The sequence below is a fragment of the Crinia signifera genome, chromosome 5, assembly GCF_055691185.1.
Source record: "Crinia signifera chromosome 5, ASM5569118v1, whole genome shotgun sequence".
In the NCBI taxonomy this organism is placed as follows: domain Eukaryota; kingdom Metazoa; phylum Chordata; class Amphibia; order Anura; family Myobatrachidae; genus Crinia; species Crinia signifera.
The window spans coordinates 168762534-168781320 of NC_139221.1; the positions used below are offsets into that span (position 1 = coordinate 168762534).

An 18787-nucleotide genomic window follows, 5' to 3' on the forward strand; every position below is an offset into this window, starting at 1 on the left:
ACATTGGTAAGACCATCCGACAAGCAAAAATACGGATACAGGAACACATGAGAAATATTAAAAGTACGCATTCATAGTCTGCCTAGACATTTTCTTGATCACCACAATTCGACAGTTACAAAAGATAATTTCAAGTTTACCATACTCGAAAAAGTCAAGGAGAATCCAAGGGGTGGATATAGAGGCCGCAAGCTCATCCAGCAAGAAAGCTACTGGATTTACACTCTAGATACATTATCTCCTAGAGGTCTAAATGAAGGGGTCGACATAGTGGCCTTTCTCTGAGAAATTCTGTGGCTTCCCCCCTCCCCTTTTTCTTCATTCTTCTTATAATTTTTTCCACTTCTCTCTTTTTTACAATTTAAAATTAATTATTGTCAATTTTCTGACCTCAGTAATATACAATTGAATCCTTCTTTTTAAATTGTTTTGTACTATATGCAGTTTTTTTGTAAATTAAACCATGATCTCATAGCTATTTTTTATCACCTTCATCATCATTCTTTTTTTGATGAATTGTAACATTTATTTATCACTATCACCTCACCATCTATATTCATTGTGAGGCTAATTTAGTAATTCAATCAACCATTGATGTATATTAGTTATAATCGATTAATATCAATATTCACATTCCCTTAAGTGATATCACACCCGTATCTATATTAGCACCATATAATTATATTTTTCAACAAAAATTTCTTTTTAACTTCCCCAATCTATTTTTACCTATAGTAGCGCTATTTAGCAGCATTTCCTCTAGGTGGAACACACTTTTTTTTTTTTTTTTCATATGCCCATTTATAGGCACTTTATAGTTCACATCCCATTAACAGCTACAGGAAGTGACGTTTTTTCTAGACCCTATATATACCCAGCTCACTCACTGGTCTGTCACTCTCACTTTTGGAGCTGAGCAGTACACATCTTTCCATTGGGCTACTAGTAAGTACTCACCTATATTGGTAAATTTTTGCTGTTTGATGTTATGGTTTAATATGTGAGTTGAACATGCTGTTGTTCCTCTAAACTTAATTTTTTTCAAGAATGTAATCCGTTAAAAAATTATGAAAAATATTTTTTTTTATGTACATTTCTTTAGTCGGAAATAGTATGTATTGATATATACTTTATTTAATTCTATGTATTTTTCTGCCAATCTCTACCCTACTTGCAGAGGTTGCTGAATTGATTATAATAGAGTGTCAATCTTATTCACTTCACCAGATTCCCCTTATCTATCTACAATTGAAAGTGGTCATTATAGCCGTATAACTTTGAATGGTTTCTCTATTTGTTTATCCATCTGTAAACAAGCTGGTGGTATGTACTTTTTTCATCATACTTCAAAAGGAAAATAATCTGTTTTGAATTAAGCGAAATGTTATACTGAGGATTTTATTGAACTTTAATTCTAGGACATTATGTTATAATCACCTAAGGACATCTCCTCTTTGTGAAATTTCTATATTTGGTTGGTGTCCAAACCCTAAACCATTGACTGGTATGTGATCCAAAGGACCAATATTTAATCGTTTTCCTTCTCCCTTTTCTTACACCTGCTCAACCTATTACCCTCTTCTTATTATTTGTTTTTATCCAATTTATGGACATTGTATTTATTTGTATTTACTGTAATTCACAGTGTGACCATCGTTGCCTACTGTTGTATTGTGCCCCTGAGGAAGTCGTGTTCACGACGAAACGCGTTGGGCCTATTGGGCGCATTTCGACTGTTGACCTGAATTGTGTTTATGTCATTTTATACATTGTAAAGTGTATCAATTCGACCTTTGTTTATACTGCTATGCTCTGTGAGCAAATGTTTATTAAAATTTTCCTATTTTAAACCATACTGTCTTAAATAATTGAAAGGTCCTAGCGCACCCTGAAAACCCCTTTTCTCTCTATTTCTATACTGGGTCCTATCTAACAGGGGACCCCCTCAGGGTTGCTGCTTAACTAAATTCACTGAGCGCATTGTGTGGCCTTCTTTTTCTCGAGATATATATATATATATATATATATATATATATATATCTGGAAAAGGAGGCACTCCCCGGATTTCAACATAGAGAAAAAAAAAACAGTCCACCAATGTGTTTCAATCTCTGCATTTATGCAATTTTCATCAGGTACACATACCTACTGTACATAAACACACACACACACGACCTTGATACAAATTGGATAAGCAAGAACTTTTAAAATTTAAAAAAGAAAAGAAACGGAAAGCGGACTGAAACAAACTCTATTTATGGCCTAGTACTCAATGATCCCAATATACAGGAGAAAAGCTACGAAAAACACAATTTAATCGGTACACCAAACCTCCGACAGCAGATTCAAGTTCCTCATTTATCAATGCCGATAGTAACCCTCCACTTTCACTCCCTTTAGGAGTCCAACCCCAGGTAGAGACCATGGGCACTCGACGCAGCAAAGGAAAAGGACCAAAAACCGGAGGACAGAAGGGCAAATTAATCAATTAGTGTTCAACTTATCGGATACCCCAGAATTTACTTTTATCGAAAGGATTATCTTTTACTCCCATTTAAAAGGGTCATGCCTTGTAGTCGAAGTGCAATGTTTACAAATTTAATAGAACTTTGAAAATGAAGGAACATTTTCGTGACACGGATACAGTAGTACCATCGGATCCTATTTTGTCACTTACGGACAATATAGGGAGGTTCTTCCTTTGAACCCCAATCATCTAGTCCTTCACTCAAAACGTTTGTGAGACTTATGAACAATACAGGTACAGATATTGCAAAGAAACATTCCCATATCTGTTCTAATTTAACAGGACTTGAATGGAAAGCATTAACTGAGCTTAAGAAAAGATCAGATATTGTCATTAGGAGTGCTGATGAAGGCTGTGGTTGTTCAGAGCACCCCTAAATATACAGCAGAGTGTTATCGGCAATTAAGTGATGCAGCCAAATATTTAAAGCAGCCGTATCCAACGTTGGCCCTCCAGATGTTGTGAAACTACACATCCAAGCATACTTTGCCACAGTTTTGGTATTAGAGAATGCTAAAACTATTGCAAAGCATGCAGGGATGTGTAGTATCAAAACATCTGGAGGGCCAACGTTGGACATGCCTGATTTAAAGCTTGATGCAGATCCTATATGGCAATAAAAGAAAGTCAGATCAGTTTTTACAAATGGCAATGCCAGGGCCACCTGCAAGTAATGTAGGGGCCCAGGACTGACCTTCAGCCTGGGCCCCCAGCGGCACCCCCCCCCCCCAGTTACGATTACTTACCATCGGTGGCGCAGCATCTTCTCCCACCGGGACTCGGAGCACTCACTGCACAGTGCAGCCTGCAGAGTGCCGAGCCCCTCTGTATCCTAGGCTTGGCGCTCTGCAGGCTGCACTGTGTTGTGCGTGCCTGGCCGCCGGGTGGGGGGATTTGTGCGAGTGCGGGGGTGGTGCCGTGCAACTGTGGGCAGCTGCCCGGGCCCCTCCAGAGAACGGGGCCCGGGACAGCTGTACCCCTGGCACCCCCCTGTCGGCGGCCCTGGGCAATGCAGGCTGGATCTATTTCTATGTGCAAAGCTTTAAGAGTTGAATATCCAAAAACACCCTTGTTTTATACATTTACAAAAATTCATAAGTAGGTGCAGGATCCCCCTGGCAGACCTATAATCTCTGCCAGGTGATCCCTGTATCAGACAATCTCTGTGTATTTAAACCTGCTTTGAATCCTTGTGTACAGAAAGCAGCTACTGTACATATATTCGAGAAACTACATATCAATTATTGGGACTAAAGGGATTAAGTAAATTGCCTGCAGTGGTTACCTTGTGTAGTGCAGGTATGGTTAGTCTCTACACCTCCATACCTCATCAATTAGGGTTTGAGGCGGTAGAGGCTTTACTTACCGATAATCCAAATCATCATGGTGTGCCCATTTTATTTTTTTCTTGAAATATTGAAATTGGTTCTAACCTGTAATTATTTTTACTTTGATGGTGGAGATTATATGCAGCACCTTGTCTTTGCGATGGGGTTCAATGTGGCCCCATCGTATGCCAATACGTTAATGTGTCATCAAGAATCAAAAATTTTTGAACTATCCATTCAGTACCAAAATATTATATTTTGTTATAAATATAGACAATTTATTGATTGTATGGGGAGACAATGGATCTAGTCTCAAAGAAATTCTTGATACACACAACACAAAGAAGGAAGCTGTACAATTTACTTTCAAAATCAGTGACTTATCGGTACACTTTTTGGATGTAAACATCGAGATGATCGATGGTGAATTGGTCACATCTCTATATAAAAAAGGATACCTATAGGAACACTTTATTGTTTAACAGCAGTTTTCATCCTCTACCATTAGGACAAGGGCTGCCCTATTCACAAATGCTCTGGATACGGAGAATCACTAGTGAAGAGGAGCAAACTAAATATGCATTGAATGATTTGATTGATTGGTTTGAGGAAAGGGGATTATCCCCGACAACAATTATTGAAATCTAGGGAGAAAGTACTTAGATTAATGCAAGCAGAATGTTTAATCCCTAAAGTTAAAAATTGTGAGAAAAGGATGATTATCCCCTGGTTTAAATCAATATTATGTTATTAGCAAGTAGAGTAAAAAAAAAAAAAAAAAGTGGCCTATTGTAAATACTGATCGTGATTTACCTACAGTACATAGTTAGGGTCACATTTAATACCCGCTTACAGTAGAGGTAGAAACTTCAAACAAATGTTAGTCAAACGTGATGTCACTGAGGACAAGAATAAAGTAAAACGGACACATTTTTTGTCCTGAAAACCAGGCTGTTATCTGTGCATGGTATGCACAACCTGTAGTACACTTACCGCAGGTGACAGCTTTTTTCATCCCGCAAAAAGTATCTGATTAGACATATACTTACCTGTACAATAAAATAGGTCATAAATACCTTGACGTGTCCATGTGGATTGGTATATGTTAGTAAGACTACATCTACAGAAGGAATGGCAAACCATCACACAGCCAACGTATTCATCTAATCGCTATTACCGGTTGAGAGCACAAACTCTGTAGTGTAACTTGAGCCTCTACTGTCCAAAATGCTTTCTAGTAATAGTATTGTCCAAGGCTATACAGCACATGGGAAAATTAACTACTCCAACCACCAATGAATGTAGGTAATTTAGAATACATCCAACACTTCAAAGGTTATGGTATAAAACATAGACTGACTCATGATAGACAGTCATATGGTCGACCACTAATGGACGACAGGGTCAAAAGGTTGACAGGGTCAAAAAGGTCGAAATTAGTTTTTAATTTTTTAGGGTGTCTGTTGACATAGGTCGACATGGACCGACATGGACACTGTCTAAAGTGTACCGCTGTGCTCACCATGCTTCGGGCTCAGTGCCTCACTGCGCTTGACCTTTAGACCCTGTCGACCTTTTTACGGTCTACCTTTTGACCATCGACCATGAGTGTTCGACCAGATGACCGTCTATCATGAGTCAGTCTATGTTCAGTCCAGATACCCACTTCAAATAGGGCCTAAGGACCTGATTTGTAATGTATTGCACAGCCACAAAAAAAGCACCTTTGCAACACTTGACAATTAATTTGCTAATGCTGCAGAAGGTGTCTGAGGAGAAAAGATGCCTCCTGCCAGCTTTGCAGATTCAAGTGCTTCGTCTGAAGACACAGCTTCGGATCATCATCGCGATCATTGGCCCACCTGAGGGGACTACACATTCCAGTTAAAAAGAACACCGGGCAACCACCCAAATATCAATCACGCTGTGGCTTAGGGGAACTACAAGTGACAGCAAGTGTCAATTTTTGGCTCACTATCTGTTTTGACTTAAAGTTTCAAATTATTTAAATTAATAGTTCACAAAACCATTAAGAATTATTTCAGTCCATTGGGCATTTTGATGTAATGGTGAGGTAAAATTTCCTTCAACGCAACCTGGATCCAACAAAACCATCTGGTTCTGGGTGACCCATACAGATGTCGAGGACATGTAACAAACTAGGTACATGCACATCAGGGCAATTGCCTTGCAAATTGCAAACAACTCTACATACAGGGAAATATACAAATTAAGTATATGCAGGCTTCTTTGGGGCAAAGTACATCACATTAATATGAAGCCCTTTATCAGGCCCAAAATGTATTAATATTTTCCAAACTTTTACATGGTAGATGTATGGTAAATATTCACATTATGGAATATACTGTAAATTCCAGTCCCCAAAATAATTTTACGATAGTGCAGGCTTTTGAAGGAAAAAAACGGTACAATTTGTTTGGATACTGCACAGAAAAATTGGCAACATGGGGGTCAGTTATATTCAAAATTATGTGTATAGCGCCGGGGGAGGCACCCTGCACTATTCTAATCAGAGCGCTGCTCGATTTCTGCTCGTGCCCATCCCTGGGGTGTGAGCACAAATCTGACAAAACGAAGGCGATGATGGCGTTTTGTGCACTAGCACAAAACAGTATCAATGTGGGGCCATTAAAATCGGAAAATACCTGTACTCAGGATTACACACACACACACACACACACACACACACACACACACACAAGTATAGGCAGTCTCATAATGAGCAGCGCTCCCTCCTGTCAATATTCATATTGTTTTGAATATAATTAACCCCACTGACTTTGAAATATGACTAGTCCAGTTCCAAAACAATCATTACAGTACACAGGCTTAAAGTATCATAGTCCTAAAACATACAAATTGTGTTGTCCCTGCTAATGTGGCACCGGCCATGGCTGGTTGAGTCTAGTGCTGATTCGTGATAATTATGGGGGGGGGGGGGGGGACGCACACTTTTTTATCCTATCAAACAACATCAAAAGGGACATTGGGAGCATGGACAGGTTCATGTGATGTCGACATCAGGCGTTAGTCACGCCATGTTCCTCTTGGAACATTTTGAAAAGCCAGGATATCTTTATGGGCCCTAAGCAGGTGCCTAGGTTGCTTTGCAAAAAAATCCACATCTCTGTGGCACCCCTGCAAATGCCTTGCAGCACCACAGGGTGCCTAAACAAACAGTTTGGGAACCACTGCTGTAGACAGCAGTGCAAATATAACACAAATCCCCTTAGTCATACACTGTGGAGAAGTGGTAATCGCAATCATGTACGAATAACAATTTTCTCCCATACCATCACATTATATATGTACCCCAATGGGCTTCTAGATTTGAAGAATAATCTTATGTCATAAATGGAAGTTCTGGCAAGGATTTCCCATAGCCGAGGACAGTCTGACTGTCCTCCAGGAGAGACTTGCATGAAATATATGTGGTTAATCAAACATGTCAAAAAGCTTGTATTATACAATGATTAAACAGTCATTATAATTCCTTAGATATCCACAATTCCATATAAGCTATGTACGCAATATACAGTATTAAATGATTTTGCAATTCATTGCAAATCGGGTATACAAGCAAACCAACCAAAATTTATTGCACATCCAATGGCACTATTACATAGGTAATGTGGTGGTGTTATATGCTGCCTGTAACTATACACTGCCCTATCGCAGAGTGGATTGTTTTGTGTATAGTGTCATATCTAATCAATGGATCGCAACATCAGGTGTCTATCAGCGTAACACTAAAAAAAAGTGTGTCATTAACTTCATAAAGTTCTTAAAATCACTGGTTGGGAAAATAAAAATAAAAGTACATTGTTTAAGTTTCTGTGGTCACCTTTCAAGTTTCACTCAGTGTTGATATTGTTTCCATGAATACTTTGTATAAGGTGTATTTGGCTTTAGAGATTGCTCTGGCATGATATGAAGAAATATTCTCTCTCTGCATAAACAAAGCACAAGAATCCAGATGAAACAGGTAAACATAAAGCACCATCTTGTGGAAAGTGGGCAAAGACCTTAAAACAATATCTCACAAGTAATCAAAATGTAACAAACTAATCCATTAATGACAAATTAAAAGAAAAAAACCACACACACACACACACACACACACACACACGCAAAAAAACCCTTTACAAGTATATATGAGATATGGGCAACCTGTGACAAGAACGTCCCTTGCTGCAGTGGTTTATTTCCTACTTTTGGGACCCCATTTTTATTCGTTTTTTCGATCAATTAAGCTTTATCGAAACCGGGACGTCGGGCAGTTGTTTTGGGGTGAATGGAGTGCTTAAAGGCATATCAGGTGTTCTGGGCAAATGGACATTGTAATAAGTGTGTTGGGATGGTTGAAGTTTGAGTGGCATACAAAAAGGGCAAATGCTGTATTAAATGCAATGTTTTAACTAGAAACAACTACATTTACAGAGCAGGAGGTCCTAATAGAATGCTCAAAACTGAAAGTTATAATAAAGAAAAAAAAAATCAAATCAATAAGGGCAGATGGGATACTTCAACGAAAACAAATGAAAGGGGGTGATGTTAACACCATTAACAGAATTATTTATCCAGTCACTAGTAACAGAAGTAGTTCTGAAGCAAGGAAGAGGCAAGCAAGGAAGAAAGGAAGAGGCAAGCATCTATAGCAGTGGTTCCCAACCCTTGTCCTCAAGTACCCCCAACAGTGCACATTTTCCAGGTCTCCAAACAGAATCACAAGTGACATAATTAGCTCCACCTGTGGATCTTTTAAACTGTGTCTGAATAATGAGTGCATCTGCTTGGTGACCTGGAAAACGTGCACTGTTGGGGGTACTTGAGGACAAGGGTTGGGAACCACTGATCTATAGCCCTACAACAGTAGTAGGGAAGAGGCCAGCATATACTGCCTTACATTAGTAGTAGTGAAGAGGCAAGGGAAGAATCTACAGCTTTACTGGAAACACTATTAAAAGAAAGTAAGAATAGCAGCATCTCTGAAATCCAGCAATTTACAGGATCCCAGACATCACTGATTTAGTGGTATTAAGCAGCCAGAAATCGAGGCGCGCATCTGCATCCCTTACCCACGCACTGATTCATCCAGCAACACACGTGGCATGATGTGCGTGCCGATTCCCTGGGATCTAGTTGGCATTTCACGCTGATCCCAAGCCGATCCCATGCTGCATGGGTGCCGCCATGACACTTGGTACTTCCTGGGGTTAATTGATGCTGCAACTTGCAGCGAATCACAGACAGGCAAGGGGGATATAGGTCAAGTATCTGGTACTTTTTCCTTGCCTAGAACAACTTATCCCTGATTACTCCCCAGAAGTCAGCGTTCTAGACTCCAGGTTCCCTGTTCAAGAGTTAACGGTGGTGGTGGCGGCTGCTGCTGCTGCTACTGCTACTACTACATCTCCCTGGTTAACCATTCACCAGCAACATTACCTTCCAGCTAATAACATCTATAGCTTTCAGAAAAAGAGGCTTTTCATCTTCTACCAGCAGAGATCACTATTGGCTCCCAAAGTCATCTACCATCATTGACTCCCTAGTCGACACAGGCATAGAGTCTCAAGTCTACACCCATCTCGGATCCTAGGCTGTCGACATTCCAATTCGGATGGCAGGCCGTCGACATCCGGCTCCCAGGCCAACATAGTCAACAGATCCCCACAACTACTTAGTAGACGGGTTCCAAGCCAAGAGTAAACCACAGACTCTCATTCACTAGCACTCAGCCATCACTACCATCCCTCAGTGATTGGCCAGTTAGGTGTGGGAACTCTGTCAGAGGGCTGCAACCTGTCCACCAAACGTAGCAAAGTCTAAACCTCCTTGCGGGGGTCCCTGGTGGAAAGTCAGTGAGGTCAGACTCCACACCTCTGTTCAGAATCACGTCCTCTCCCCCACCTAGCTATGTCCTCGCTCTGAGAAAGAAAATACATGTTCCCAGGATCAAATACAGCCTTTATAGACAATATACCCTTTGGACGCCAAAGGTTATAAAATCAAATGTGTTAAAGAGGGCATGTAAATTGGGTTACTCCACAATGATGTGTAAAGGTGAAGACTAAAGATTACACTTTAAATGTTTATTCAAATTAAGCCTGGCCTTATACGTATCCCCCCAAAATATGATAGAATGCAACAGCAGGGTTGTCCTGTGTGTACTGGCTTTATATAAACCTTTTGCTTTTGAGATCCTTACTGTTGATACAATATCTTGCAAAGAGGCTAAATAGATCAATAATTCATATAGTCAGGTTAGAATTTAATGAATGTGAAATATAAAAAGGAGCATATCTTCCGCAAATAGGGACAGCTTGCATAAAGATTCCCTGATCCTAATACATTAAAAAGGTAACCTTTCCATTTAAAATACATATTTTGTAATTTGTACATTGTATAAAATGTCACTGTGCATACCTTCTGCTACACCCCACTTGATGAATAATCATGGACTTGGATGGGGTTTTGACAGCATGATTTGGTCAAAGACATGTCAGTTTTCAGGTGATTTCCTTTAAAAAGCTCAGTTATAGGGTAAATAATGTGGGACTTGTATGATGAAGTCTTGTATAAATATTAATGCCTTGTTTTTAACATGTAAATAAGAGCTACTTTTATTAATTACCTTTAATTAACTTTATATAAAAACGGGAAATGGTAATTTGGTCTACAGCAAGATGGTGGACAGTCATTAGGTCGACACCATTAGGTCGACACGTTGAAAGGTCAACATGGGTATAGGTCAACAGGTCATCAGGTCAATACAAGCAACGGTAGTTGTATTGTGTATGGGCATCTTTATACTTAAAGGCTAGAAAATAAAAAGCAAAAAGAAATGTGATAGCTACTGTAGCTTTCACCCTTCCCTTAATCATTTATACAACAGACTTCCTGGGAGCAATAGAACCCATCTGTGGCCAGCAGGGAGTGACAAAGCCCCTCTAAGCCAGAGCAATAGTCCCTTAAGAGAATGAATGTGCACAGCTCGCAAGGATTACACAACAGCAAAAACCTGTTTCCAGTAAAATCAGTTTCAGATTACAAAAATAGTGCTTCTGAAGGGAAAAGGATCTTTAGCAAGTACAAAATATTAAGAGGATGAGGAAAAATGATTTACATGCCAGTTCAGTTTACAAAACACAAAAGGTTTTCTCTATTCCATATCGATATGGAACAATTGTATTCATTTTTAAATAGCTAAAAAAACAATATTAACATTACATTTATAGCAAAACAAATGTATGCAACAACTTACAATTAAAGCGCAACAGCTGCATTTTAAATTGAGGACGTTAGGATTAATCCTTTCATGTGTTATTGCTTAACATTCCTGTATACTAAATCCTGATATTGCTTAGGATTTAGAATGGTCAACCACTTCTACAGTGTTCTAATTAATGTAAATTATGAAATTCACAACAAAATCCTCACATAGAAAGTAAAAAACTGAAAAGTGTTATTTCCCCCCTCCCCCAAGCTAACAAAAGCAGGGGAATCCTACTTATATGGATTACTTAAAACCTTTCCAATGCAGAAGACCGGTATTAAAGTCTCTTGTTGAAAATATATAGCATTTGGAAGACCACATGGCAGAAATTATTTGGTCATATCATTTGTATATACATGTATGTACAGCAAATGTGAGGAGCATACTTTGGGTGCCAATGGAATAAACCCCATTCTTCTGGCTGCAGGCTGCTTATTCCCACATAGATGCATAATTGTATATACACTGCCTTCATATGGGACTCAACATGCACATACGCATCACCTGAGCCTACTTCTGATGTTCCTTTATTGGGTATATTACATTGTATGGTACTTGTGTAGTTTCACGGCGCCGCCGCGTGCACAGTCTGTTTAAGAAACTTGGCAGCTTGCCAGACGCTCTGTTTAACTGTGCGCGTGCCGCTCTAGCTGTTCAGCGTAGCGCGTGGCTGCTTTCCATATGTAAGCTACGTTATCAGCGTAGCGCCAGGCAGCAGCACGCTGCCCGGGCGGTGACAGGTCACTGCGGAACTTGTAGTTCCACAGTGAAATAGGCAGTCCTGCGCACCGCTGACAAAGCGTCTGAATCCATACTCCCTGCAAGCCGCTAAGAAGGGGGGGGGTATCTGGATTTAGACGCTAAAGCGTCTAGATTTACTAGGGTGTAGGGGTACATAGGGGTGCACTGTGCAAAACACTCTTAAACCTGTTCACAATGACACTAGTCGACGTAACAGCTGTCGACCTAGTTAATTCCAATATCCACGCCAACTGGAAGCGTGGCGAGCGCAGCGCGCCCGCGGTACGCGTCCTACGACCTTTTCATACCCCCACTATCCACGTCGGCGTGGAGTTGATTTTATATAGTGTGGCGAGCGCAGCGAGCCACCGAGCCCGAAGCGTGGCGAGCGCAGCAAGCCCCGCGAGGGGACGCACATAACTTCACAGGTATACGCGTCCGCTCGCCACGCTTCGGGCTCGGTGGCTCGCCACACTATATAAAATCACCTCCACGCCGACGTGGATAGTGGGGGTATGAAAAGGTCGTAGCACACGTACTGCCGCCGCTCGCCACGCTTCGGGTTGGCGTGGATAGTGGAATTAACAAGGTTGACAGCTGTTACGTCGACTAGTGTCATTGTGAACAGGTTTAAGAGTGTTTTGCACAGTGCACTCCTATACCCTAGTAAATCTAGATGCTTTAGCATCTAAATCCAGATACCCCCCTTCTTAGCGGCTTGCAGGGAGTATGGATTCAGACGCTTTAGCATCTAAATTCACCCCCTTTGATAGCGGTGTGCCGGGGTGTCGCACGGAGTCTGGATTTAGACAGATTTAGATGCTACGCTCATAACGTATCGCTGCACTGAGAACAGCTAGAGCGGCACACGCACACAGTCTGGCAAGCTGCCAAGTTTCAAGCGGTGGCGCCTGAAACTACACAAGAACCAACTGTATTGATTATCCTTTATTTTGTAATCATCATAAGGGGTCTGTACCCCATTACAAAGTGCATGAACAGAATTAACAACAATAAAAATGCAGGATATGGTTTATAAAAATCAGCAGTTAAAATAAGATGCTACAAACGTCCCAGCACTCAGTATGCCGGCGTTCAGTATACAGACACTCGAAAGTCATCAAAACACTGGCACTGGATCAGGATAACACCAGTATACAGACAACCGACACCCCGATCAGTAAGTAGGTGGGCCAGGGAAGGGGGGAGTAAGCTTAGGCATTACTGGAGGGATGGAGGGGGGGGGGGTTAGGTTTAGAGAATTATTTGAGTAAGGATGAAATCCTTAAGAAAAGCATATGAGGGAAGAGGGGCCAAGCCAGGCATACATTGTAAAAAAGTTAAAGGGCAGATAGGGATAAAACAGAAGAGAGCAAGCAAGAAGCATTAGAAAAATTCCAGAGGTAAGGAGCATAACATGCAAAATCTTGGAGGTGAAAGGAGAGGCATTAATAATTTGTGGAGCAAAGTAGGTGTGCTGTAGTATGAAAAGGTTGGACAAGCACTGTAAATAAGACAGGATTGGGTGATAGCGTTGTGTGTGTGAGAAGTGCAAATTGGGATCTCAAGGGAAACAGAAGTTTGTGTACGACATCGAGGGGAGCGGGCGGATGTAGCACATTTTGAGAGAAAGATGAGACCCAGTGCTGAGGGCAGATCGCAGTGGAGGGATGTGGGAGGTTGGAAATTCCCAATGAGTGGATAGTCAAGGATAATTCCAAGACAGTATACTTGTGGGTTAGAGGAGATGGTGGTGTGGTCAATAGATACTGAAATTGCTAGATGAGGGTAACCGTGATGGTTTAATTATTCTTCTGCTGTGGTAAAACCTGGTCCGGATAGTTAACATCCACCTCATGTGAACTTATGCTGTACCTGGCACACTCCCCCCCCCTTAGCTTCAACCACCCTGGCCGATTAACACTTAGCTTTTTGGATCATGAAATTGAACACTGTCAGCCCTAGGGGTTTGAATGAATCCATAGGACTCAATGCGTTATTATAAATGTATTATGATATCTGACACAGATTGTACACTATGAGCGACTATATGACTATATATAACATGCGCTAGATGAAGCATGATTGCCCTTCGTATCTGTTATTGCCGTACCTAGCTAGCTATGCTTGCAGCACCATTATGTCTTATGCTTGATGTACGTTTTTATTGGTGTGGTTTTTGTATAACGTTTGTAATTTTTGTCACCGTATCTTGTGTGTTGCGCTATGGAGAGCGCCATTTTTTGACAGATGGTTTAACTGGTATCCCCTGGCAACGCACCGTGATACAGCGTTAAGGGGTGATGACATCACTCTGTGGAGACTGTGGGGCTGGGAGTGGGCTTGACTCCCGCCTCACACACTGCTATTTAAATCTGATTCACTTGCCTATATGTTAGCCTGAAGACAACATGTAAATGTTGAAACGTAGCTGAGAGCTTATCTTATTAAAACCACTGTTTCACAAGGCTGGAGTGCTGCATCATTGTTAGATATATATATATATATATATATATATCTATCACTAATGCAGATAAAATAGTAGCCTGCTCCTTACTTTGCTTTAATATTATTTTTCAGTGGCGTCTGAGAGAGGGGGGGGGGGGGAAGCCAGGAAAGAGGCGAGTCGCCGTTTACCGCCTCAGAGATGTGCCCGCCAAATCCGGACTGCGCATCATTACTGTGGTGTGGGAGGGGATGCGGTCACACGGCGGGCGCACCAACCATTGGCGGCAAAGCGGCTGTCGTGTCACCGCATCCCCACCCACGCTCCCAGTAATGCTGTGCGCGGCAGGCACAGTCCGCCATTGACCACAGCGGAACAGTGCTCCCGGTCACCACCAATTGAAATGACAAGCGGCTATTCATAGTCGGCCCGCTTGTCATATTACTGGATGTCAGTGCGGCGGGCCGGACCTAAGTGTCTCGCAGGCTGCCTGTTGCCCACCACTGGCCTACTGGAATCTGGTGGCATAATCCACTACCACAAGTATAGATTGATGCCCTCAAGCATATTTTTCCACTGGCCCTATTAGATCTGTTCCAATTCGATACCAGTGAAGCGGCCAAAAGAATCTTAACTATGCTTTGGAGGGTTTTCTCCTCCTCTAAATGACAGCCACCCACAAATATGTACATGCAGCTCCCAATATAAAACTTCTTGAGTTGAGTTTTCGGGGGAACAACTGATCTATTCTTTTCCCCTATAAAGTGGTAACATGCTATAACAAATTATGTTTGAACACAAAATATGGCACACCCTCTAGTGGTAAAACCGCAACCACTTTACCAGTAACCACTTTTACAGTCTCAAGAGGCGTGTACCAGATTGCTATCATCATGTTGGTCTCGCCCAAAGTACTGCAATTATATTTTCTCACCAACCAGGTTCCATTGGGCCTCAGTCTCGGTTTCCTGAGGTGGTTCAGTGGCTTCAGTAGCTCTCCTGGACGCCAAGCTTTGGTGGTCTCTGGCCCCTAGCGGTTGACTGTTTCTTAGTGTCATGCCATGTAACAGCTCTTGCAGCAAAGGGAAGTCACTGTCCAGGATTAGTGGATAAGGTAGTCTGGAGGTCACTGCAGCCACCACCTTTAATGGGTGGCCTTGTATGGTCAGAGGAAAGTACATGTGGGCATTCCTCAACATCGCCATGGATACACAACACCCTGAATAGAGGCAGGACCTTGTCAACTCCTAGAGGAACCACATTGTCAGATACTATGGTAAGCTCACAGGCAGGGTCCATTAGTGCCCAGATTTCCCATCCTTCCAGCTGTACCATAACACGGAACAGGGTGGACTCTGCTTGGGATATATTTCCAGCAGCCATGCCGATCATTGGCCGAGCCGCTTTACCAGCACTTCAAACCATCTTACATGACCAGGCTCACTGCATTCCAAGCGCACATTAGAAGGCTGTGCCTTTGGCTTAACCACTGTGACCGGAGTTTTAATCCAGGGTCAAGTGAATTTGTCAAAATAGGTGTGGAAATCGGCAAACATTTTTATTCATCATAATGACCTGTAAAGTTAACCTTATATTAAAAAAATACCATTTTTATGTATATAAATAAAATGTGTGCAACGCTGGCATTTTTTTTATTTTTATTATTTTAAATTGAGTTTTTTTTTATTGAATTTTCAAACACAGAAAAAAGACATTAGGGTTCTGACCTAGGCAAAATGGACGTATATCAGGTGAGCACACGCAGTAATTTGCATATACACAGAGTATTAAAATTACATTGGATAAATGAAAAAGTGCTGACTCCCTTCGCCTATATAAATAAATCATAGTTGCCCGAAGGAGCCATCCAGGCAACCAAGAGAACAGGAGATATAGGAGCACATTTGTACAGTGAAAGTATTTGAAAATGTACCTCAGTCTCATACAGTAGTTCAGGCTGAGTAAGCAGTAAATTGCCATCTGCAGGAAACTCTATACTAAAACCTAAAATAAACCTACTAGGCGCCAACAAAATAAATTCCCCAAAAGAACCCAAAGCAAACCTCCCCATAACCCCCCACCCTGTATAACCTACCCCCAACTTAGGCATACCTGGAGCACAACCCACTAACTCCTATCCCACTACTTACACTTATTAAATCTACCCATGACTACCCTTATAGAAACTGACTCCCCCCCCCCTCCAAATGCTGGCATTTTTAGCTGACATTTTGCATATCTTTCACAGAGATTTTGGCACAAAGTGTTAATATTTAACGCAAACAGCAGAAAACAGCAGGCATGACAACCTGTGCAGATCAAATTGGCTTTGTTTAATGATTGGAAGCAGCAGCAGGACTGGCCCAAATAGCTGTAACAATCTCTGTATACAAGATCTCCAACTTCATCAATCGTAAAAAGATGCCAATATGCATTCTGACCGATCCTGTATGTTGAAATCAGGAGCAAATAATGGTGTGCTGTAATAAGTTGCACAGACTGCACATCCCCATTCTATCTCTAATTTAAAGCAATTACTTCTGGAATATAGTTCAAAACATTGTTTATCAAGTGTAATCTGAATAGATCTTATGTTAATGAGACCACTGTCCGTCCCTATACAGCCTTGGTTGTCGTCCCCATTTCTTGTGTGTAAAGGGGCATACACACGGTGCGATTTTAGCACATTTTCTAAGCAATGTGAAGAGATCGCTTAGAAATGGAGCACAGATCGCTCTGCAGTGATGGCGATGCATTGTCCCACGCATCGCCTGCAGGGAAAGCAGACGCATGCACTGGCTTTCCCTAGCCCCACTCAGCACACAGCATCACGGTGTGCACCGCTAGGTGTGCTGAGCGGTCGTGCTGAAGTACATCGCTCAGCCAAAAAGCCGGTTCATCACATCTGTATGCCCCGTAAGAGCTTATATAGTATTTGAGAAGTTAAGCATACATTCTAAATAATTTACTGAGCTCTAATTTAAAGGTGCATACACACGGAACGATTTGCTACACTTCACAAAAGATTGGGCCATGATCTTCCTGCATGCAGGGAAGGTCATAGATGTTAATGATCGGCGGGTACGTGCATCGTTAAAAAATTCACGGAATGATTGGGAATGCCCACATTGTCCTTCAAATTGTTCCGTGTGTATGCACCTTTAGTCCCAGACTTTTTTTTTTCATCACATCCTAAATGGGACACTCCTTGAAACTCGTGCCCAGTATCCCAGCCTTGAACTTGGAGTAAGGGGAATTATGGACAACACACTGCATGAGAGGCAGCTGCCTTAGCTCAAATTAAGGAGAGTCCCCGGATGTCTCCTTGTGATCCTCATAGTTCCAACAAAATAAAATAAAAAAAGTCAGCTTTTGCCATAAGGAAGCATGTTCTCAACTGCCAACAAGCATCTATTGGTACATGCAAAGACTGTCTCCACTGGAGACAAATAGGGTCTTTCTGGCCAAGGAACCAGGAGGGTACGTTGGCTTGGGAAGCAATGGAGAGTCTGCATGGCCTAGGAGCCAGGAGGGCACGGTCGGTCAGGGAACCAATAGTAAATTCTTCAGCCTGGGAGCTGGGGATGGTTGCAGCGTCGACCTGGGAGTCGATGGCGGCATAGTCGACCTGGGAGTCGATGGTCCCATGCTGCACTCGGGAAGCTGACTGTAAGCTGGATGCTGGAGACAATATAACAGCAGCTATAGCAGGTGGAATTAACCAGACAAGGTTGTAGTAACAACAGCAGGATGAGGTTCACTATAGCCGGTACTCAGGAGCCTTGGAGTCAGTCTCTGGAAAACTCTCAGGAGAATGATGAGTGAGGTTTAGAGTTGACGCCTGTGTCGACTAGGGAGTCAAAGATGGTGATGGCCCTTTAAGACCAATAGCAAACTCTGCTGGGAGATGCTGGAGTGCTCTATCCTCTTCCTTTGGGAGCTGGAGGTGGTAAGAGCAAGGAATGTAACCTGGCAGGAGGAGAGTTAGGGAGATTTGGTAATAGCAGGTAGCAGCAGCAGATTGCACAGAAAACCACAGGGACTCTGGACAGGAACCTGGAGTCTTGGGATGCTGACTTACGGATGAACACAGGGAGCAGACCAGTTGTTCAAGGCCCTGAGCTGTTCTCAAGTGAGTCCTTATATCCCCCTAGGTAGCTGGGGATTGGCTACTGACTGCAGCAGCAATTAGGTAACAACCAGGAAGTGGGATTACTTTAATACACCTAGATCATGTGACCAGTGCTGAAGTCAGGGAGCCTCACAGGAGCTTAATCAAGGAGGAATGCAGAGCAGCTGCAGCAGCATGGACACAGACAAGCCTGTAAACATTGGAAATCAGAAAACAAATGTAAACCAAGCCAGGTTTGTGACAAATTTCATTTTAATCCTATGGGCAGTATTCAATGATAAATTATGTGCAGCGAATCCTGTTTAGGATTCGCTGC

General features: G+C 42.0%; 1 protein-coding gene and 1 long non-coding RNA gene across 2 annotated transcripts in view; one reads left to right on the forward strand and one right to left on the reverse strand.

The window, feature by feature from the left end:
• The window catches only part of EPB41L4B (erythrocyte membrane protein band 4.1 like 4B), a 165027-nt gene that overhangs the window by 104072 nt on the left and 42168 nt on the right, over window positions 1-18787 (reverse strand). The window lies entirely within an intron of this gene.
• LOC146079598 (uncharacterized) lies at window positions 1232-1785 on the forward strand. Its single transcript, XR_014474635.1, has 3 exons — window positions 1232-1323; window positions 1419-1504; window positions 1646-1785. It is a non-coding gene; the product is annotated as an uncharacterized LOC146079598 (long non-coding RNA).